A 15,517-nucleotide genomic window follows, 5' to 3' on the forward strand; every position below is an offset into this window, starting at 1 on the left:
TGAAGGTGGACAAACTAACCAGATCTCTGGCCATCACAAACATCACAATGAAACATGCTGGATATTATGAAATACAGAACAACAGACCAATAATAATAATAATAATATTTTTAATTTATTTTGCGCTTTTACCAGGCTCAATGATACTTTACAAGGTACACCAATACAACAAATATTTATTACAAAATAACAGTTTAAGTGGACATTGGACATTTTCCCAATTCAGTAACAGATTAGGTTAATTGGACGAATACACAAAGCTGTTTAGTGATATTGTTGATGAAAAAAATATTTGATTTAAATAAACTGAAAGAGGAAAGAGGAACCTAGGCCCAAACAGAAGTTCTGAATTAGAATACCGGAGTGAGCGAGAAGGAATATAAGAAGAGAGTAGGTCAGAAAGATAGGACGGAGCAAGACCTCTGAGTGGAATAATTTTTTATTGCACACAAAAAGTTAAAAGTTTGGCAGAAGAAATTTGAGGATTGAGAATGAGGATAAGTTTCATTCTCACTGTCAAAAGTGAGTTTTAATGGTTTACATTTTAAAGTGCCACAGCCATATCAACCTGCACCCCTAGAAAGACTGGTCACCCACTGAAGCTAAGCAGGGTTGAGCCTGGCCAGTACCTGGATGGGAGACTCCTGGGAAAACTGGGTTGCTGTTGGAAGACGTGTTAGTGAGGCAGGAAGTGCTCATCCTGTGGTCTGTGACGTGAAATGTTATCATTTCATCTGGTAAACAATTTAATCATGCAATGAGAAACATTGATATGACAACTAAAGTCAACAATAATATTACAATTAATGCTGCAATTTCAATATTTCAAGTATTCATTTTTATACGTATGTCGTCAATATGTCATTTTTGTACCTTTAAATACTGAAAATATGTCAGAATTTGTACATTAGATGCTGTAAATACAACAGTGTTGTATGTTTTAGTGTCTGTAAAAACATAAGTAAATGTACGTTTTGTAGATCAACATATTATGTGCAATATACATTAAAATTAACATGAGCTCACGTTGTCTTAACACAGGCTGCCGTCTTTTTTTAATCTTTTGATACGTTATTTTCATTAATCATTTAACATTTAAAAATTAAAATCTATTAGAAACAAAACCAGAATTCTGTCACTATTATGTGATCACATTAGTCATCAATTCTTGTATGACCCAATCTTCCTGTTGTAGGTGTTTCAGTCTCTGTAACTCTCGCTTAATAAGGCAGAGGTCCTTCCTTTGTCACTTTCGTTGCTGTTTGCTTTCTCTTCTTCATCGTAGTCTTCATCTGGCTCACGTCCGCTTGATGTTGCATCATACTCATAAGTCTGTGTTTCACAACTGTTGCCTGACTCATGCTAGCTAAGCTAGTATATTGTAAGTGCAAGCATCTTTGTCAAAACATATATTTGCATCAACTTTAAAACAAACAAATAATGTCACATTGAAACATGTAAATAGCAATACCAATATCCATCTCCAAAACACACTCTTACAGACTAACACAGAGGATCCGATATTCTGGATCTATTTGAACATCCAGAGTATAGCTGTAATCAATAAACATGCTGGAAGATTTGCCCCATTTTATATCCTTGTTGGGAAATTCAGAGACAGACTGAAGGTAGATCACCATAGAACTTCTTAAGTTCCCAACTAATACTTTCATGTTTCTTATCTTTTTCTAACTTATGCCTCCTTCAGTGAGAGGCTTTTACTTTTCATCTCATGTGCATTTATCTGATTGACAGATAAAATTGTGTGCTTTTATTTCAGACTTTATATTGTTACTGATGTAGTTAATTTAACAAAGATTTGGTTAATAGGTTACATCAAATATTGAATATTGAACCGTTGAAAAAAATGAACTCAGCAGCTTCTTGCCTCTTTTACCTACATCAAGGTGACTGGGGCATAGGGGATCATGTTGAGGGCTTTTAAGGACTGTGCTATTTCGTTGATTTTAATGACATGGAAATGATGTTAGGGTTTAAATGAACCCATTTGTTTCCAGCTACCTTGAGGGAATATACACTGGTCTCTGGAACAATACATTGATCATGCTCTGCTGTTGTGTGGCTCATCATACATTGTGAGTTTGGTGGATGAGGAGCCCTGCAATTTTGCAGTACCCTCTGAACCAGAGCATTTTCACACCCCAACTCATGTCAGGAATTGTTCATGTCATGCCTTCCATGCTAAATACAAGATGTGTCAGGTTTTTGATCTGTAGCAAAGGACACAACTGAAGAACAGGAAGCAGTGGCTGACGTCAGCATGTTGTGAAATGTGCAGAGAAACAGCTAAATGGTCACGTACAGCAATACTAAGGTGCAGTTACTTTAGCAGATGGAGTTTCTCATGACTTTCCTACAGAGCGGTTTCACATCAGAGCATCTGTCGTTTCATTACTGAACCAGCTCTAAAGAGTTTGTCTCTTCATATTTGTGGACTGAAACTGTTGAAGATGTTTGACAGATTTTGGTTCTGTTTGTGTTTGTGGCACCTGTTAGGTGAGAAATGTGTTTTTATAAATCTACAGTATATACTTTTTTTTTCCCTAAATGTCCTTTATGTAAAAACAAAACCTGTGTTTCAGTCATGACTTGATTCTTATCTGACGCAAAAGTGTTTTCTGTGTATGATGTTGTGGAGCCCAAAGTTCCTGCATCATAAAAAAAGAAAGTTCTTAATCTGTTTGTGTTTGTTCTTCAGGTGTGTTTGCTGATTCAGATGAAGTGAAGTCAGTCTCAGTTATGCAGGGAGATTCAGTCACTCTTGAATCTGGTGTCACTGACATACAGAAAGGTAATCGGATGTACTGGACATTTGGACTTTCAAAGCTTCGTATAGCTATAATCATATATGATGGGATCTTCTCCACATTTGATGTTCTTGATGGGAAATTCAGAGACAGACTGAAGGCGGATCTTCAGACTGGATCTCTGATCATCACAAACACCAGAAACACAGACTCTGGACTTTATCAAGTGACCTTCATCAGGAACAGCAGCAATGTCACATACAGATTCAATCTTACTGTCTCTGGTGAGTCTCAGTTACAGTGTCATTTGTGCTGCTGGTCTTCATAATCACAAAGCAGAAAAGCCTGCGCGCAATTTGCTGTATTTAAAGCTGCGGTAGGGAACTTTTGACACTCTAGAGGTTAATAAACAGAACTGCTCGCGTCTTGCGGAAGAACATCGTAGCTGGAACTACTTCTCTCTGTTTATGTCTATGAAGAATCACAAAGGTACTGGGTTACTCCGCCGCGGTACCCCCGAAGCAATCTAAAATACTCCGAATATAAACACTTATTATAGGTGAACCCTAGTGATTCAGGACAAGCTAAAAACACGGTTTGGAAAATGGATTCATGGTGTACTCGCTTATTATATACATTTTTCTACATTTTGAACACAAACAAAGTTACGGAGCGCAGCTCTGATTGGTTGTTTTTTACCGGGAGCGATGGATTTCTGCAAATGGCAATAGGACACTGGGAGGAGCCAGAGGAGCTGGATTTATACACAGATTATCTGTCTCATATTCTACTGTCAGGACATGATGACAGGTTTAACAAATATGTAAAAAATATATTTTTACAAAAGTTACCTACTGCAGCTTTACAAATTATCTTTAAAAGAATTTCTACAGAACCCATAAAACCGTCATAAGTGCATAGTGCAGAGACTAAATGATTTCTGATCAAAACACAAAAGAAACTATGAGCATGCAATGTTAGTTATGTTGTCAGTTAAGTCATGAAGTCCCCAAAAAGGCCGTTAAAGCTTCCTTAAAGAGCCACACAGATTGGAAAGCAAAAATTACCTGTATTACAGTGTATGATGTAGCTGTCCATCAGTGTAAACAATGTGCAAAGTAATTAAACCAAAAAGTACACGATTTATAAAGTTATTGGCTTCTAAAGTAAGGAGTCGACTCTGAATCGCTGAAACGAGTCGTTATAGATTTCAAATCTTTTGCCCTTCTCTATGTACGTCACTAGGAGCACTTTGCATAATAATCTCCACCTACCGTCTTGAGAGAAACTGACCTCTGACCTGCCCCCCCCCCCCCCCCCACACACAGACGCTCTGGTTGGTGTGATAGCATCATGTCGAGGAGACAGCGTGTTTTTAATTGTAAAGGCAAGTTTGTTTTATTTTCACTGCCAAAGAATGAAGATCAGAAAAACCAATGGCTAAAATTCAGTTTTACCACAATACCAGAGCAGTACAACAAATCCCTTCTGTTGTGTTCACAACATTTCACTGATGACTGCTTTTCTAATCTCGGTGAGTACAGCGGGATTTTCAAAGCGTTTGGTCATAAAAGAGGGTTCATTACCAACTTTATTTAGACCAGCAAGCATCTCCGAATCACAACGCGAAGTATGATTATGAAGTTATGAGTTTGTTTTCTCCCGAGCGTCTTATCAGTATGTGTGCTGTCTGCAGCCTGTCTGCGCTGATCTTCATTTACAAACACGTCATTAAAATGAACTGTAACTCCGTGAATACTCAACAAAGAGACATGAGAGAGAGATCTATAGAAAACTTGACATGTCTACTTTAAAACTAAACAAGTGCTGCCGAAAACAGATATTCTGTGACAAAGTAATCCATATGAAAACGATGTCTGTTTTTCACGTTTCCCTTCATTATATTTTTCACATCGTTTCATGGAGCCGTGGTGAGAGGAGTGCAAAAAGCATGGTCATGTGACAATAGTGGGCAAAACACAAGGAAGAAAAAAAGGCTGCATGTGTTGGTATTTGGACAAACCCTGACCTCCTTTTAATGTCAGTGATCTAAACTAGCATCTAAACTAGCGTCCACATGCACAAGGCTGGTCATTTGCATAAAATACCCAAACAATCTCCAACCAAAGGCTTTACGAACAGACCATTTTAACACTATAACTACTTACTTCAATGATAATAATAATAATAATAATAATAAAAACTCTGTGACAAACTCTGTGTGTGTTTCAGGTGTGTTTGCTGATTCAGTGAAGTCAGTGTCTGTGATGGAGGGAGATTCAGTCTCTCTACAGACTAACACTGAACTACAGATAAATGATCTGATAATCTGGACATTTGGACATCCAGAGACTCTTTTAGCTCAAATCATAAAATGGGATAAGGATGGAAGATTCTCCACATGTGATGTTCTTGATGGAGATTCAGAGACAGACTGAAGCTGGATCATCAGACTGGATCTCTGATCATCACAAACACCAGAAACACAGACTCTGGACTTTATCAAGTAACCATCAATAGCACGAAACAGACCACATACAGATTCAGTGTTACTGTCTCTGGTGAGTCACAATTACACTGTCATTTGTGCTGCTGGTCCTATTCACAAATAATTAGTTATTTAATATCACATACACTTCAATCAGGACCACTTTCATCAAGTAAATTTGTTACAGTTATATTGCAAACAGTTAGTGTTGGAGGTATGGTTATGTTCTGGGCAACACAGCCATGCTTGGGGTTAGGATTAGGGTTAGGTTAAAGATAAGGGAGATTGTGCTCACACTGCCAACACACATTTATGTTAAAACACCACGTAAAAGTGGATTTTGCATAATAGGTGCCTTTTAAAGTTTAAAGTAAATAATCTCAACAGACACCAAGACTAATCAAATTTACTGCATTTTACAAACAATCTGACGTAGAAAGTTAACTGATATGTAACGTTACTGACTGAGCTGATCTCATGTTCGATGTTTTTGTTTCTCAGACTCTGTTCGATGTTGTGATTCTGCTGAAGCTGTGATCCGATTGGTCGTCACTGCTCTGGTGGGCGTGGCTGCAGCTGCTGCTATTGTTGTTCTGGTTTATGACATCAGATCCAGGAGAGCTGAACTGAATTCTTAATTAGCTTACTGATTTTTAACATCTTTCTATATTAGTCTTCCTCAAATACTCAAATCTAAACTTTGTTAGTTTAAATCTTTATTTAAATCTTTAGGTTTTTTTTTTTAGGTTTTAAGACTTTTAATAAGAAATGAACAACAAACAAGCTGAAGACAGTTACAGGAGAGATCAGAGCCAAAGGCTGTTGGGAAAATGGTGGGAAACAGTGGTGACTCGCTGATTAGATTCCAGAACAATATATTGTACTGTGATGGGATTATACCAAAGATCCATGAAATCTCAAAAAGAGCTAGCTGAACTTGCAATTAAATTACATGTTTCAAATGAGCAACAAAATCTGAAATGAACTTTCCGATGAATGTTGTCGCTTATGCTCAAAAAGCATTAAAAGCTTATTTTTAACCCTTTAGATAGCATGGTAATAAATGGCAGTTTCAAATCATTTAATATTAGTCAGCTGTGTTTTTTTTACGTTAGAAATATGGTAATTTTGTACCCCCCTGTAACTGTAACCCCCCATCTCCTTGACTGTGGGGCCTGAATCATTATGCTGTTCAGGGGGCCCAGAAACCATAGTGGTGCCCCTTGTGCTTAATCAGTGAATTACTTTGTACAGGAAATGCACCCCTGGTCTGCAGGAAGTTGAAGCATACTGGAGCTCAAAGAAAGTTAATTTCATGTTGTAAAATGAGCAAAAAATAGGAAGACAGTTACACAATAGGAAGTTTCATATCTCTATACTACAGAAAACGCCTCAACACATCTGTTAATTTTATTACTGAACCATTTTTTTTTTTAGTTTGTCTTTGTGAAAACAACATTAAAGATGATTCACAGTTCTGCTGATAAAAACAAACATACAACAGATTAGAATCCATCACAGAAATTCTAATGTGTTTCACTGCAAACAGCATTACAAACATTACAATTTTTTTTATGATTTTCTGTAGTGTGTTTTGGGACATATTCCATCAGAACACATGTTCACATGCAAGTCCCATTATAACCAGTAAAACCATTCTAAATTCTCTGATTGTTTCTATTTATTTTTATGTTTTCTTCAGCTTGATTTTGGTTCTGCTTTTGCGTCCGACTGGTGAGTATGAAATGTGTGACTTCACTTCTTTCTTTGGGTTCAGTGTCTGCTATTTCTAATGTAAATGTAAAAACACAGAAGCCATTCACATAAAACACGTCTGTGCAAGGGTCTCGAGATGAGACGTGATGCAATAATGGAAATATTGGTTATTGTGTCAGGGATGGTAACCCATACCTGGAATTGGTGCTGTGCATTTAACCCATCTGAGTGCACACACACACAGCAGTGAGAAGTGAACACACACCCGGAGCAGTGAACACACACACACACACAGCAGTGAAAAGTGAACACACACACGGAGCAGTGAAGTGAACACACACCCACACAGCAGTGAGAAGTGAACACACACACACCCGGAGCAGTGAACACACACACACACACACACACACACAGCAGTGAGAAGTGAACACACACACCCGGAGCAGTGGGCAACTATATACAGCTCAGGGTTACAAGTCCAACTCTCTAACCATTAGGCCACAACTTCCTCTCCAACAGTGAAATGGAATGAAATGTGGATGATGTTAACTGAGACAAGATAACTGACAGGGCGCTGTAGAATAAGTAGGTGAACTGTGACACAGTAACCAATATTTCCATTAATGCATCACATCTCAAAAGCACATCTCAAAACCTTCGCTCAGACGTGTTCCTTACATCAGAATGACATTTACCTCTGCAACACTGCAAGCCTGCAGCTTCCTACGGCGGGCCACAAGTTTATTTTTAGATGAATGTGGTCAGGGTATCAGTCAGCAGTTTGTAAGCCTAATTTTCTTTTCTGTTAACATGAACCGATATGAACTAAACATCCTGACTTCCCCTCCATACAAAACATCTCCTGAAAATATCAGGGAGTACTCTTATACACAGTTATAACAGATTATCTGTTCCTGCTCCATAAAGGCTGTTAGAGAAACTCTGAAATCAGTCTGATTGGAAAAAACTATTGAGACATTTGAAAAAGAACAAACGAGCTGAAGACCACAAGAAACACTCGCTGGATACTCAAGATACTTTTAACATGAGATGTGAAAATGACACATTGATCTCCAGGAAGCTGTGGCCTACTCTAGCTCAAAAGAGTCACACACAACACTGAATAAATAGACGTCTATTTAGCTGACAGGAGAGTTTCACTTCACTTTACTACAGAGCAGCCATACTTCAGAGATGTCATAATTCTATTTATCTATTCTTTTTTCTTTGTTTTACAGTTTTTTCTGAGCACATTTTTTGTAACTATTGGCTATTTTTGCAAAACTCTACACACAAATAAGAAAACCTTTCACCCAATTATCACAACATTGTAGTTCTCTTGCAAAAGCGAACAAAGCTAGATTGACTCTTCACACCTTCGTAAAAATGGTGTTTTCGTATAAAACAGTAAACACAAGCCATCATCTACTAAGCACACAATGTGCCAACTACACACTGATGGTACGAATACAAAACACATCTGGCTTTTGCTTTCTCTGTGTCCAGATGTCAATTTGAGGTACAATACAAGGATCCAAACTTCAAATATTGGTGTTTATTCACACTCATCAAAACCAAGACAAAGTCAGAACACAAAATAGTAATTTCACAAAAAAAAAAAAAAAAAAAAAAAAATCAGCCTACATCATGTCGCCTTTCTGGGTCTGGCCACAAACTTTCATCCACATCGCATACGATATCCTCCAGTCCAAGGCACCGGGGAAAATATCTCCTTGAATGCCGTATCCAGGCCTGACATGATGCCTGGTCAATATCTCCACATGCCTCCTCCATTGCCTGTAAAAGGGCTACCTGTTGATGAGGATGACGGTCGTACACTTTCCAGCGCCAGGCAGAGAAGAACTCCTCGATGGGATTTAAGAATGGAGAGTATGGAGGGAGGTTGAGTGAGTGCCATGAAGGATGGGTGGTCTGTAAACAAGTTGCGGACCAAAGCAGCCCTATGGAAACTAACATTGTCCCATATGATGACATATCGGGTATGCTCTGGTCTCTGAACAGTGAGCATGTCATGTAAGGTGTGCAGTGTTCTGCCACGTCTCCTGGTTTTACTGAGGTTAAAACCGGCCTCATCTACAAAAAGTAGCTCATGTCCCATAGCATCTGCTTCTAGTTCCATCACTCTCTGGACAAGACAAAACGAATGCAACACATCAGGCCCATGCACAGCACTACAGTATGCACTTTTCAGAACCAATGACACTATAGCTTACCTGCACATAGTCATATCACAGTTGCTTTACACCTTCTGTGTTTCTCTCGAAAGGAACTCTGTAAATTAGCTTCATTCTTATTCTGTGGCGTGCAAGTACACGACAGAAATGCTTAAACTGTATATTTTGAAAGATGGTGTCATTATCAATTATGCGCTGCTGTATTTCACACAGTCTTATTGCATTATTGGAAATCGCCATGTTCACTATATGGGTCTCTTGCTCTGGAGTGAACATTCTTCCTCTGCCCCCAACACCTGGACGTCTAGCAATTCTGTAAAGTAACAATTTCAGTATTATTGCATGTATGGTACTGTTGTGTTTCTCAAAGTATGGCAGTGCTACAAAGTACTTACCGATTCTCATTTCGAAATGTCCTAATGATGCTTGCCACAGTGTAGCGGCTCAAATTAGGCTGAACCCGTTGGCCAGCTTCCCTCAGGGTCATCCCATGGTTTATGACACGGTCCACTATTGTAGCTCTGATGTCATCAGTTATTCTATTTCTTACTCTTCTTACACTTCCTCTTTCCCCTCCTCGTCCTCTTCTTGCTCCTCCTTGTCCTCTTCCTCTAACTTCCTCTAACCCTCTCGCTTGTTCACCTCCACGTCCTCTCACTCGGCCCCCTCGGCCTCCTCTGATTCTCACTCTTCTCACTCTTACTGCTCCTTCCATTGTACTCCACACAGACAGCTTACCTGTGGCTTATTTATAGTGCTTAGGCTTATTGCAAAGTGAACTAATTATTCTATAATTAAAACAGTTTTCACATGTGAAAGTGTGCCAGACAGTTGGCAAAATATTGTTAATGATAGCCATACATGTGTATATTTTTGCTAGGAGTGTGTTGGAAATTTGGTAATTGAGTGTAAGCAGTGAGTTGTGTTTAAAGTTCTGCAAAAAAGAGTGTTGTGCAGTGAATGTGTGAAAGTGTGTGTTGCAAAATTGCAAACTGAGCGCAAAGCAGTGTTTGTGCTTTTAGTTTTGCAAAATCAGTAAGTGGTTTTGCTATGCGTATTAATAGTTTTAGAAATTGGGCTACAAGAATCACGATTAGCACTTAAGCATTCAGAAAAAAAAATGTAATAATAATCAAAAAAAAAAAAAAACCACTTTGCCCTCTAACACTTGCACTCTCTATTTGTTTTCTAACTGCTTTTTCTCTTAAAAAAAAGGACTTTAGCTTTTATTTTTCTATTCTGAGGTTTCTTAGTTTTAAGGCGTTTGATGTCCATATCGACTCTAGATGTTATATTCTGTTCTACAATAAACATTTGATATAATTATAGCAGCCAGGGGCGGATCTACCGGGGTGGCATAGTGGCAAATGCCACCCTAAAAGAAATCCTTGCCACCCTCGCTGCCATCCCAGTTGGCAGCAACAAATTAAAGGTTATGGCCAATTTGAAAATTTACGAGCGCGAATCTTTCGTGATTCGTGATCCCGCTCCGAACTCCCGAACTGATTCAAATGATTGGCGATCCCCAAACTGACTCAAATGATTCGCGAACCCGCTCCGAACTCTCGAACTGATTCAAATGATTCGCGAACCCACTCCGAACTCCCAAACTGACTGAAATGATTCACGATCCCCTTAACTGACTCAAATGATTCGCGAACCCACTCCGAACTCCCAAACTGAATGAAATGATTCGCGATCCCCTTAACTGACTCAAATGATTCGCGATCCCGCTACGAACTCCCGAACTGATTCAAATGATTCGCGATCCCCAAACTGACTCAAGTGATTCACGAACCCGCTTTGAACTCCCGAACTGACTCAAATGATTCGCGAACCCGCTCCGAACTCCCGAACTGATTCAAATGGTTTGCGATCCCCAAACTGACTCAAATGATTCGCGATTCCGCTTTGAACTCCCGAACTGACTCAAATGATTCGCGAACCCGCTCTGAACTCCCGAACTGATTCAAATGATTTGCGATCCCCAAACTCTAATAATTTACTAAGTATTAATATACTGTAATTTTTTGTTGTTGTTGTTGTTGTTGTTGTTGCTATTAAAAAAGACCTAAGCCATCAATAGCCTTTAACATGGCTTAAAATGCATTATATATGTATAAAAAATGAGGCAATAATGATTGGTTAATAATAACACTGTTAAAATACATAATGTATGAAGAATTTATGTACATGTTATAAATGCCATGTGATTGCTGCTGTTACACTTACAGGACGATAAAATCCTTGTTTAGGCTACTGACCAAACATTTCATTCAAATATTCACTTAATCAGTCTGCCAATCTGTAAATGTCATTGGCTTTAAAAGTCTTTTGTTTCTTATAATAAACTGACATATTGATAACACTGAATCTTTTATAATGCTCTTAATTACAGGTCGATGCATACTGTATGCATTAGTGAGTGTGGTGGTGTTTATGGGGTATGGTCACTTATTCCTTATATGAACTGTTTCAAATGCAAGACATTGTTTGCATGAGATTAAGTTTGTAAATAGCAGCCTGTGTCCTTTTGTAGTGTGCACATATATTTATCATCAAACTGTGATAACTGTGACAAAATTCAGTATATACAGTATACGTCTGCCATATGTTGCCACCCCTCAAAAATTCCTGCCCCCTTCTCGCCACCCCATCAATATTTTCTAGATCCGCCCCTGATAGCAGCGTTTCCTCCCACATGGAAAGAACCTATATGTGGATATATGCGCATATATGAAACCTGTATGCAGTGTATATGCACATCTAGGCAAAATTGAGATGCATATATGTGCATATACAGGAGACATATAGGTCTCCTGTATTGCTTCTTCATGTCCACATATAAGGCCTATACATACAAGATATGTCTTCTATATAGCTAATGGCCGGATCTGGTCATTTTGTATCTCATATCTCATTTTTGACTGTCATACATGATGCCTAGCTCATATATTCTATTATCAAGGCAAAAACTAAGAATTAATGAAAAAAAATGTGCAAGAACTTATGTATGTGTGAACACGTGAAATTGGTATCACATGTAATTGGCATGTTATGGAATTTAACTATGGCAATATATTAACATGATATACAGAGCCGGACAGTAACGGAATACATTTACTTGAGTACAGTACTTAAGTACAATTTTGAGGAATCTGTACTTTACTCGAGTATCATTTTTGGGGAGTACTCATGACTTTACTCAAGTACATTTGAGAGGCAAATATTGTACTCTTTACTCCGCTACATTTCTATCCATAACCATCAGTACCCGTTACTTCTTCGGCCCCATCCACATGGAGACAGACCCCCGATCTTTTTTTCCCTCGTCTCAAGAAATATCCGCGTCCACACAAAACCGATGTAGTATACATGCCAATCCAGCATGTGGCGCTGTAATTCTGCCACAGAGACACACTTAAAACGGAGAAGAAGACATGGATTTGCTGCGCGTAGTACACAAACGAACATGGAACAATACATTTATTAATCCGTGTTAATGTTAGCGTTCAGTGTTTGTTCGTTTTTGTTGCTGTTACGTGATGTAGTGGTGTTTGACTAGGGGCGAGACGTGGGCTGTATGGCGTTATTTCCCTGTCAAATGTCAAAAGCGCATGATTGTAGCGCGAAAGTACATTTATATAATGCACGAGCGTCAATCTCTCTGCTCGGGCGCGGAATATAATGCGCAGAGCGCGAATCTCTCTGCTCATGTACTGGAACTCAGCGCACGCTCTCAGATACACGCTGCTCTTGTAAGAATTTTCTCTGGGCTCGCTCAGAGAGTATGACTGCACTTAAAATGTGTTCAGTGCAATCGCGAATCTCTTCTCTTCGCTTAAAGTAAGCGTGTATGTGCTTAGACTGCGTCCCATGGGTTCGCGCATGGCCAAGTACTCTTTTCTTCAATTTCTTTCTGTTTGCTCTTGGCATAAACGCTGTCAAAACGGCAACAACCAATCAGAAATAGGCTTCAGCGAATGATCAATGAAAACGCAACATCGCACATGGAATATTATTGGTTGATATTGAACCGCACATGGAATAAGTTGAACTGCAGTTCAATCAAGATGATAAATTTGACATATTGAACATCACAACAAATAATCCTGGTTACCTGAGATCATCAATTGGGTGGATCCATCTCGGCTCGTCTTGATTGAACGTCAGTGAATTTATTCCATGTTATGATTGATGATCAGCTGACTTTCTCAGACCACATAAAACTGTCTGATCCTGCAAATTTGCTTCATTCAACATCAAGAAGATCAAGCCCTTTCTTTCAGAACATGCTGCACAACTCCTTGTTCAAGCTCTTGTTCTGTCCAGGCTGGACTATTGCAATGCTCTCTCTCCAGGTCTTCCAGCCAGTTCTATCAAACCTTTACAATTAATCCAGAACACGGCAGCAAGATTAATTTTTAATGAGCCAAAAAGAATACACATAACATCTCTGTTTAATCAATTTGCTTCCAATAGCTGCTCGCATAAAATTTAAGGCATTGATGTTTGCCTACAAAACTACCACTGGCTCTGCACCCATTTACCAAAATTTATTACTTCAGACTTATGTTCCCTCTACAAGCTTACGTTCTGCAAGTGAACACTCTCTATTCTAATTATATTCTTAAAAAAAAAAAATTCTAACTACTTTTCGAATATTTTTGTATTATATTTTATTTTAATTTATTATGCAATTGTGTGTGTATGCATGCATGTATGTGTATGTATATATGTATGTACATATACATGTGTATATGTATATGTATATATATATATATATATATATATATATATATATATATATATATATATGTGTGTGTGTGTGTGTGTGTGTGTGTGTGTGTGTGTGTGTGTTTGTGTGTGTGTGGTGTATAAAGACCTCAAACACAGCTTGCTCTATTCTTTTTTTTTTTACTCTGTCTGTTTTCTTTTTATTTATTATATTATTTAAAAGCCCATGCTTCGTGTACTGTGTTAACCTAACTGAGACTTGTTATAGCACTTATCTTTCATTGATAAGTGTAATGTTTCATGTGCGGTTCAATACCAACCAATAAGATTTCATGTACTATGTCGCGTTTTCATTGGTCAATCGTTGAAGCCTATTTCTGATTGGTTGTTGCCGTTTTGACAGTGTTTATGCCAAGAGCAAAGAGAAAGAAATTGAAGAGAAGAGTACCGAGAAACCTGAGCGAGCCCAGAGAAAACTCTTACAAGAGCAACATGTATCTGAAAGCCTGCGCTGAGTTCCAGCGCGCGAGCAGAGACATTCGTGCTCAGCACATTATATTCCGCGCGTGAGCAGAGAGATTCGCACTCGCCCACACTATATTCCGCGCTCGAGCAGAGAGATTCACGCTCGCGCATCATATTAATGTACTTTTCGCACTACAATTATGCGCTCTCAACATTTGACAGGGAAATAACGCCATAGGGCTGATGATGTAATATTTTCACGGATTCGCCGTAGAGACTAAATGCAAAAGCGGCGTTTTCAAATATATCCACACTGGGACCCGGTTTCAAAACATTGGTTTCACTCTTCCAAAACGCCAGATCCGTGCGAACGAAAATGCTAAAAATCAGCTAAAAAATTTGTGCACCGAAAATAAAAAAATCTCGGACACCCTATCAAACGTCATTGGATAGTGCAGGAAGGAAGAGGAAGAGGAGGATGAGGCGCATCATGACAGACCTTTAAAGAATAATAAAGATATTTTTTTTCTGTTCAGTTTTTTGTCTTATTTTTGTTCTTGTACTATTTGATTGTTCTTGTAAATACATAATGTACATTTCTATATTTTTGACTTTTATTTTTGTTGCCTAGCAGCTATGGATTTTAATTTTACTATTATAGGTGAACATATACATATATATATATATATATATATATATATATATATATATATATATATATATATATATATATATATATATATATATATACACGTGCATATATGTACCTATATAGGTATATGTATGCACATATATATATATATATATATATATATATATATATATATATATATATATATATATATATATATGTGTGTGTGTGTGTGTGTGTGTGTGTGTACATTTATGTGTATATATGTGTGTGTACATATATCTACATATGTGTAAATATATGTGTAAATATGTGTGCATATATGTACATATAATATATATATATATATATATATATATATATATGCGTGTGTGTGTGTGTGTGTGTGTGCATATATGTACATATAATTTAGGAAAACGGTCAATTTTATATATGTAACATATATTAAAAACCTATATCAAAACCTAGATTGAAACATATGTTTATATAGCTTTTTTTCCATGTGGGCTATCCCTGG

General features: G+C 37.9%; 1 protein-coding gene across 2 annotated transcripts in view; it reads left to right on the plus strand.

The window, feature by feature from the left end:
- LOC127987744 (uncharacterized) overlaps positions 1 to 6,336 on the plus strand; it is a 105,724-nt gene extending 99,388 nt beyond the window's left edge. Inside the window, exons 1-4 of one of the 2 annotated variants that reach the window (XR_008161358.1) lie at positions 2,287 to 2,517; positions 2,720 to 3,052; positions 5,001 to 5,329; positions 5,758 to 6,336. The gene's annotated coding sequence lies outside the window, so the exon portion shown is untranslated. Of the gene's footprint in view, positions 1 to 2,286; positions 2,518 to 2,719; positions 3,053 to 5,000; positions 5,330 to 5,757 lie in introns of those variants that run through there. The other variant, XR_008161359.1, reaches the window with a different exon arrangement.
- Positions 6,337 to 15,517: the final 9,181 nt, after the last annotated feature.

This window comes from Carassius gibelio, chromosome B22 (genome assembly GCF_023724105.1).
Source record: "Carassius gibelio isolate Cgi1373 ecotype wild population from Czech Republic chromosome B22, carGib1.2-hapl.c, whole genome shotgun sequence".
In the NCBI taxonomy this organism is placed as follows: Eukaryota; Metazoa; Chordata; class Actinopteri; order Cypriniformes; family Cyprinidae; genus Carassius; species Carassius gibelio.